This window comes from Diuraphis noxia, unplaced genomic scaffold (genome assembly GCF_037042655.1).
Source record: "Diuraphis noxia isolate RWA-SAM2 unplaced genomic scaffold, SU_Dnox_SAM2 contig0011, whole genome shotgun sequence".
Classification (NCBI taxonomy): domain Eukaryota; kingdom Metazoa; phylum Arthropoda; class Insecta; order Hemiptera; family Aphididae; genus Diuraphis; species Diuraphis noxia.
In genome coordinates, this window is record NW_028301721.1 from 1,429,280 (window position 1) to 1,437,451 (window position 8,172).

The window sequence follows — 8,172 nt, forward strand, 5'->3', positions numbered from 1 at the left end:
TTACCAAATTTTTTCCCAAATTTTTTTTCTATTTTTTGTATTCACCCAAATGTATTGTAAATACGTGTTTTAGATGTAAAATAATGTGATCTAAACGATAAAAATATAAAAAGTATGATTAGTTCAATACAAATGACTTTAAACGATATTTAGCGGAATTATCACCATTTTTTACCAAATTTTTTTTCTATTTTTTGTATTCACCCAAATGTATTGTAAACACGTGTTTTAGATGTAAAATAATGTGAACTTAACGTTAAAAATATAAAAAGTATGATTAGTTTAATAGTAATGACTTAAGACGATATTTAGCGGATTCATCACCTGTATTTCAAAATTTTTTTACGACCTTTTATATTCACCCAAATGTATTGTAAAGACGTGTTTTAGATGTAAAATTATGTGAACGTAACGATAAAAATATAAAAAGTATGATTAGTTCAATACAAATGACTTTAAACGATATTTAGCGGAATTATCACCATTTTTTACCAAATTTTTTTCCTATTTTTTGTATTCAGACAAATGTATTGTAAACACGTGTTTTAGATGTAAAATAATGTGAACTTAACGTTAAAAATATAAAAAGTATGATTAGTTTAATAGAAATGACTTAAGACGATATTTAGCGGATTCATCACCAGTATTTCAAAATTTTTTTACGACCTTTTATATTCACCCAAATGTATTGTAAAGACGTGTTTTAGATGTAAAATTATGTGAACTTAACGATAAAAATATAAAAAGTATGATTAGTTCAATACAAATGACTTTAAACGATATTTAGCGGAATTATCACCATTTTTTACCAAATTTTTTTCCTATTTTTTGTATTCAGACAAATGTATTGTAAACACGTGTTTTAGATGTAAAATAATGTGAACTTAACGTTAAAAATATAAAAAGTATGATTAGTTTAATAGAAATGACTTAAGACGATATTTAGCGGATTCATCACCAGTATTTCAAAATTTTTTTACGACCTTTTATATTCACCCAAATGTATTGTAAAGACGTGTTTTAGATGTAAAATTATGTGAACTTAACGATAAAAATATAAAAAGTATGATTAGTTCAATACAAATGACTTTAAACGATATTTAGCGGAATTATCACCATTTTTTACCCAATTTTTTCCCAAATTTTTTTTCTATTTTTTGTATTCACCCAAATGTATTGTAAACTCGTGTTTTAGATGTAAAATAATGTGAACTTAACGTTAAAAATATAAAAAGTATGATTAGTTTAATAGAAATGACTTAAGACGATATTTAGCGGATTCATCACCTGTATTTCAAAATTTTTTTACGACCTTTTATATTCACCCAAATGTATTGTAAAGACGTGTTTTAGATGTAAAATAATGTGAACTTAACGATAAAAATTTAAAAAGTATGATTAGTTCAATACAAATGACTTTAAACGATATTTAGCGGAATTATCACCATTTTTTACCCAATTTTTTCCCAAATTTTTTTTCTATTTTTTGTATTCACCCAAATGTATTGTAAACACGTGTTTTAGATGTAAAATAATGTGAACTTAACGATAAAAATATAAAAAGTATGATTAGTTCAATACAAATGACTTTAAACGATATTTAGCGGAATTATCATCATTTTTTACCAAATTTTTTCCCAAATTTTTTTTCTATTTTTTGTATTCACCCAAATGTATTGTAAATACGTGTTTTAGATGTAAAATAATGTGAACTTAACGATAAAAATATAAAAAGTATGATTAGTTCAATACAAATGACTTTAAACGATATTTAGCGGAATTATCACCATTTTTTACCAAATTTTTTTTCTATTTTTTTTATTCACCCAAATGTATTGTAAACTCGTGTTTTAGATGTAAAATAATGTGAACTTAACGTTAAAAATATAAAAAGTATGATTAGTTTAATAGAAATGACTTAAGACGATATTTAGCGGTTTCATCACCTGTATTTCAAAATTTTTTTACGACCTTTTATATTCACCCAAATGTATTGTAAAGACGTGTTTTAGATGTAAAATTATGTGAACTTAACGATAAAAATATAAAAAGTATGATTAGTTCAATACAAATGACTTAAGACGATATTTAGCGGATTCATCACCTGTATTTCAAAATTTTTTTACGACCTTTTATATTCACCCAAATGTATTGTAAAGACGTGTTTTAGATGTAAAATAATGTGAACTTAACGATAAAAATATAAAAAGTATGATTAGTTCAATACAAATGACTTTAAACGATATTTAGCGGAATTATCACCATTTTTTACCAAATTTTTTCCCAAATTTTTTTTCTATTTTTTGTATTCACCCAAATGTATTGTAAATACGTGTTTTAGATGTAAAATAATGTGATCTAAACGATAAAAATATAAAAAGTATGATTAGTTCAATACAAATGACTTTAAACGATATTTAGCGGAATTATCACCATTTTTTACCAAATTTTTTTCCTATTTTTTGTATTCAGACAAATGTATTGTAAACACGTGTTTTAGATGTAAAATAATGTGAACTTAACGTTAAAAATATAAAAAGTATGATTAGTTTAATAGAAATGACTAAAGACGATATTTAGCGGATTCATCAGCTGTATTTCAAAATTTTTTTACGACCTTTTATATTCACCCAAATGTATTTTAAATACTTGTTTTAGATGTAAAATAATGTGAACTTAACGATAATAATATAAAAAGTATGATTAGTTCAATACAAATGACTTTAAACGATATTTAGCGGAATTATCACCATTTTTTACCAAATTTTTTCCCAAATTTTTTTTCTATTTTTTGTATTCACCCAAATGTATTGTAAATACGTGTTTTAGATGTAAAATAATGTGAACTTAACGATAAAAATATAAAAAGTATGATTAGTTCAATACAAATGACTTTAAACGATATTTAGCGGAATTATCACCATTTTTTACCAAATTTTTTTTCTATTTTTTTTATTCACCCAAATGTATTGTAAACTCGTGTTTTAGATGTAAAATAATGTGAACTTAACGTTAAAAATATAAAAAGTATGATTAGTTTAATAGAAATGACTTAAGACGATATTTAGCGGTTTCATCACCTGTATTTCAAAATTTTTTTACGACCTTTTATATTCACCCAAATGTATTGTAAAGACGTGTTTTAGATGTAAAATTATGTGAACTTAACGATAAAAATATAAAAAGTATGATTAGTTCAATACAAATGACTTAAGACGATATTTAGCGGATTCATCACCTGTATTTCAAAATTTTTTTACGACCTTTTATATTCACCCAAATGTATTGTAAAGACGTGTTTTAGATGTAAAATAATGTGAACTTAACGATAAAAATATAAAAAGTATGATTAGTTCAATACAAATGACTTTAAACGATATTTAGCGGAATTATCACCATTTTTTACCAAATTTTTTCCCAAATTTTTTTTCTATTTTTTGTATTCACCCAAATGTATTGTAAATACGTGTTTTAGATGTAAAATAATGTGATCTAAACGATAAAAATATAAAAAGTATGATTAGTTCAATACAAATGACTTTAAACGATATTTAGCGGAATTATCACCATTTTTTACCAAATTTTTTTCCTATTTTTTGTATTCAGACAAATGTATTGTAAACACGTGTTTTAGATGTAAAATAATGTGAACTTAACGTTAAAAATATAAAAAGTATGATTAGTTTAATAGAAATGACTAAAGACGATATTTAGCGGATTCATCAGCTGTATTTCAAAATTTTTTTACGACCTTTTATATTCACCCAAATGTATTTTAAATACTTGTTTTAGATGTAAAATAATGTGAACTTAACGATAATAATATAAAAAGTATGATTAGTTCAATACAAATGACTTTAAACGATATTTAGCGGAATTATCACCATTTTTTACCAAATTTTTTCCCAAATTTTTTTTCTATTTTTTGTATTCACCCAAATGTATTGTAAATACGTGTTTTAGATGTAAAATAGTGTGAACTTAACGATAAAAATATAAAAAGTATGATTAGTTCAATACAAATGACTTTAAACGATATTTAGCGGAATTATCACCATTTTTTACCAAATTTTTTTTCTATTTTTTGTATTCACCCAAATGTATTGTAAACACGTGTTTTAGATGTAAAATAATGTGAACTTAACGATAAAAATATAAAAAGTATGATTAGTTCAATACAAATGACTTTAAACGATATTTAGCGGAATTATCACCATTTTTTACCAAATTTTTTTACGACCTTTTATATTCACCCAAATGTATTGTAAACTCGTGTTTTAGATGTAAAATAATGTGAACTTAACGTTAAAAATATAAAAAGTATGATTAGTTTAATAGAAATGACTTAAGACGATATTTAGCGGATTCATCACCTGTATTTCAAAATTTTTTTACGACCTTTTATATTCACCCAAATGTATTGTAAAGACGTGTTTTAGATGTAAAATAATGTGAACTTAACGATAAAAATATAAAAAGTATGATTAGTTCAATACAAATGACTTTAAACGATATTTAGCGGAATTATCACCATTTTTTACCAAATTTTTTTCCTATTTTTTGTATTCAGACAAATGTATTGTAAACACGTGTTTTAGATGTAAAATAATGTGAACTTAACGTTAAAAATATAAAAAGTATGATTAGTTTAATAGAAATGACTTAAGACGATATTTAGCGGATTCATCACCAGTATTTCAAAATTTTTTTACGACCTTTTATATTCACCCAAATGTATTGTAAAGACGTGTTTTAGATGTAAAATTATGTGAACTTAACGATAAAAATATAAAAAGTATGATTAGTTCAATACAAATGACTTTAAACGATATTTAGCGGAATTATCACCATTTTTTACCCAATTTTTTCCCAAATTTTTTTTCTATTTTTTGTATTCACCCAAATGTATTGTAAACTCGTGTTTTAGATGTAAAATAATGTGAACTTAAGGTTAAAAATATAAAAAGTATGATTAGTTTAATAGAAATGACTTAAGACGATATTTAGCGGATTCATCACCTGTATTTCAAAATTTTTTTACGACCTTTTATATTCACCCAAATGTATTGTAAAGACGTGTTTTAGATGTAAAATAATGTGAACTTAACGATAAAAATATAAAAAGTATGATTAGTTCAATACAAATGACTTTAAACGATATTTAGCGGAATTATCACCATTTTTTACCCAATTTTTTCCCAAATTTTTTTTCTATTTTTTGTATTCACCCAAATGTATTGTAAACACGTGTTTTAGATGTAAAATAATGTGAACTTAACGATAAAAATATAAAAAGTATGATTAGTTCAATACAAATGACTTTAAACGATATTTAGCGGAATTATCACCATTTTTTACCAAATTTTTTCCCAAATTTTTTTTCTATTTTTTGTATTCACCCAAATGTATTGTAAATACGTGTTTTAGATGTAAAATAATGTGAACTTAACGATAAAAATATAAAAAGTATGATTAGTTCAATACAAATGACTTTAAACGATATTTAGCGGAATTATCACCATTTTTTACCAAATTTTTTCCCAAATTTTTTTTCTATTTTTTGTATTCACCCAAATGTATTGTAAATACGTGTTTTAGATGTAAAATAATGTGATCTAAACGATAAAAATATAAAAAGTATGATTAGTTCAATACAAATGACTTTAAACGATATTTAGCGGAATTATCACCATTTTTTCCCAAATTTTTTTTCTATTTTTTGTATTCACCCAAATGTATTGTAAACACGTGTTTTAGATGTAAAATAATGTGAACTTAACGTTAAAAATATAAAAAGTATGATTAGTTTAATAGTAATGACTTAAGACGATATTTAGCGGATTCATCACCTGTATTTCAAAATTTTTTTACGACCTTTTATATTCACCCAAATGTATTGTAAAGACGTGTTTTAGATGTAAAATTATGTGAACGTAACGATAAAAATATAAAAAGTATGATTAGTTCAATACAAATGACTTTAAACGATATTTAGCGGAATTATCACCATTTTTTACCAAATTTTTTTCCTATTTTTTGTATTCAGACAAATGTATTGTAAACACGTGTTTTAGATGTAAAATAATGTGAACTTAACGTTAAAAATATAAAAAGTATGATTAGTTTAATAGAAATGACTTAAGACGATATTTAGCGGATTCATCACCAGTATTTCAAAATTTTTTTACGACCTTTTATATTCACCCAAATGTATTGTAAAGACATGTTTTAGATGTAAAATTATGTGAACTTAACGATAAAAATATAAAAAGTATGATTAGTTCAATACAAATGACTTTAAACGATATTTAGCGGAATTATCACCATTTTTTACCCAATTTTTTCCCAAATTTTTTTTCTATTTTTTGTATTCACCCAAATGTATTGTAAACTCGTGTTTTAGATGTAAAATAATGTGAACTTAACGTTAAAAATATAAAAAGTATGATTAGTTTAATAGAAATGACTTAAGACGATATTTAGCGGATTCATCACCTGTATTTCAAAATTTTTTTACGACCTTTTATATTCACCCAAATGTATTGTAAAGACGTGTTTTAGATGTAAAATAATGTGAACTTAACGATAAAAATATAAAAAGTATGATTAGTTCAATACAAATGACTTTAAACGATATTTAGCGGAATTATCACCATTTTTTACCAAATTTTTTCCCAAATTTTTTTTCTATTTTTTGTATTCACCCAAATGTATTGTAAATACGTGTTTTAGATGTAAAATAATGTGATCTAAACGATAAAAATATAAAAAGTATGATTAGTTCAATACAAATGACTTTAAACGATATTTAGCGGAATTATCACCATTTTTTACCAAATTTTTTTTCTATTTTTTGTATTCACCCAAATGTATTGTAAACACGTGTTTTAGATGTAAAATAATGTGAACTTAACGTTAAAAATATAAAAAGTATGATTAGTTTAATAGTAATGACTTAAGACGATATTTAGCGGATTCATCACCTGTATTTCAAAATTTTTTTACGACCTTTTATATTCACCCAAATGTATTGTAAAGACGTGTTTTAGATGTAAAATTATGTGAACGTAACGATAAAAATATAAAAAGTATGATTAGTTCAATACAAATGACTTTAAACGATATTTAGCGGAATTATCACCATTTTTTACCAAATTTTTTTCCTATTTTTTGTATTCAGACAAATGTATTGTAAACACGTGTTTTAGATGTAAAATAATGTGAACTTAACGTTAAAAATATAAAAAGTATGATTAGTTTAATAGAAATGACTTAAGACGATATTTAGCGGATTCATCACCAGTATTTCAAAATTTTTTTACGACCTTTTATATTCACCCAAATGTATTGTAAAGACGTGTTTTAGATGTAAAATTATGTGAACTTAACGATAAAAATATAAAAAGTATGATTAGTTCAATACAAATGACTTTAAACGATATTTAGCGGAATTATCACCATTTTTTACCCAATTTTTTCCCAAATTTTTTTTCTATTTTTTGTATTCACCCAAATGTATTGTAAACTCGTGTTTTAGATGTAAAATAATGTGAACTTAACGTTAAAAATATAAAAAGTATGATTAGTTTAATAGAAATGACTTAAGACGATATTTAGCGGATTCATCACCTGTATTTCAAAATTTTTTTACGACCTTTTATATTCACCCAAATGTATTGTAAAGACGTGTTTTAGATGTAAAATAATGTGAACTTAACGATAAAAATATAAAAAGTATGATTAGTTCAATACAAATGACTTTAAACGATATTTAGCGGAATTATCACCATTTTTTACCCAATTTTTTCCCAAATTTTTTTTCTATTTTTTGTATTCACCCAAATGTATTGTAAACACGTGTTTTAGATGTAAAATAATGTGAACTTAACGATAAAAATATAAAAAGTATGATTAGTTCAATACAAATGACTTTAAACGATATTTAGCGGAATTATCACCATTTTTTACCAAATTTTTTCCCAAATTTTTTTTCTATTTTTTGTATTCACCCAAATGTATTGTAAATACGTGTTTTAGATGTAAAATAATGTGAACTTAACGATAAAAATATAAAAAGTATGATTAGTTCAATACAAATGACTTTAAACGATATTTAGCGGAATTATCACCATTTTTTACCAAATTTTTTTTCTATTTTTTTTATTCACCCAA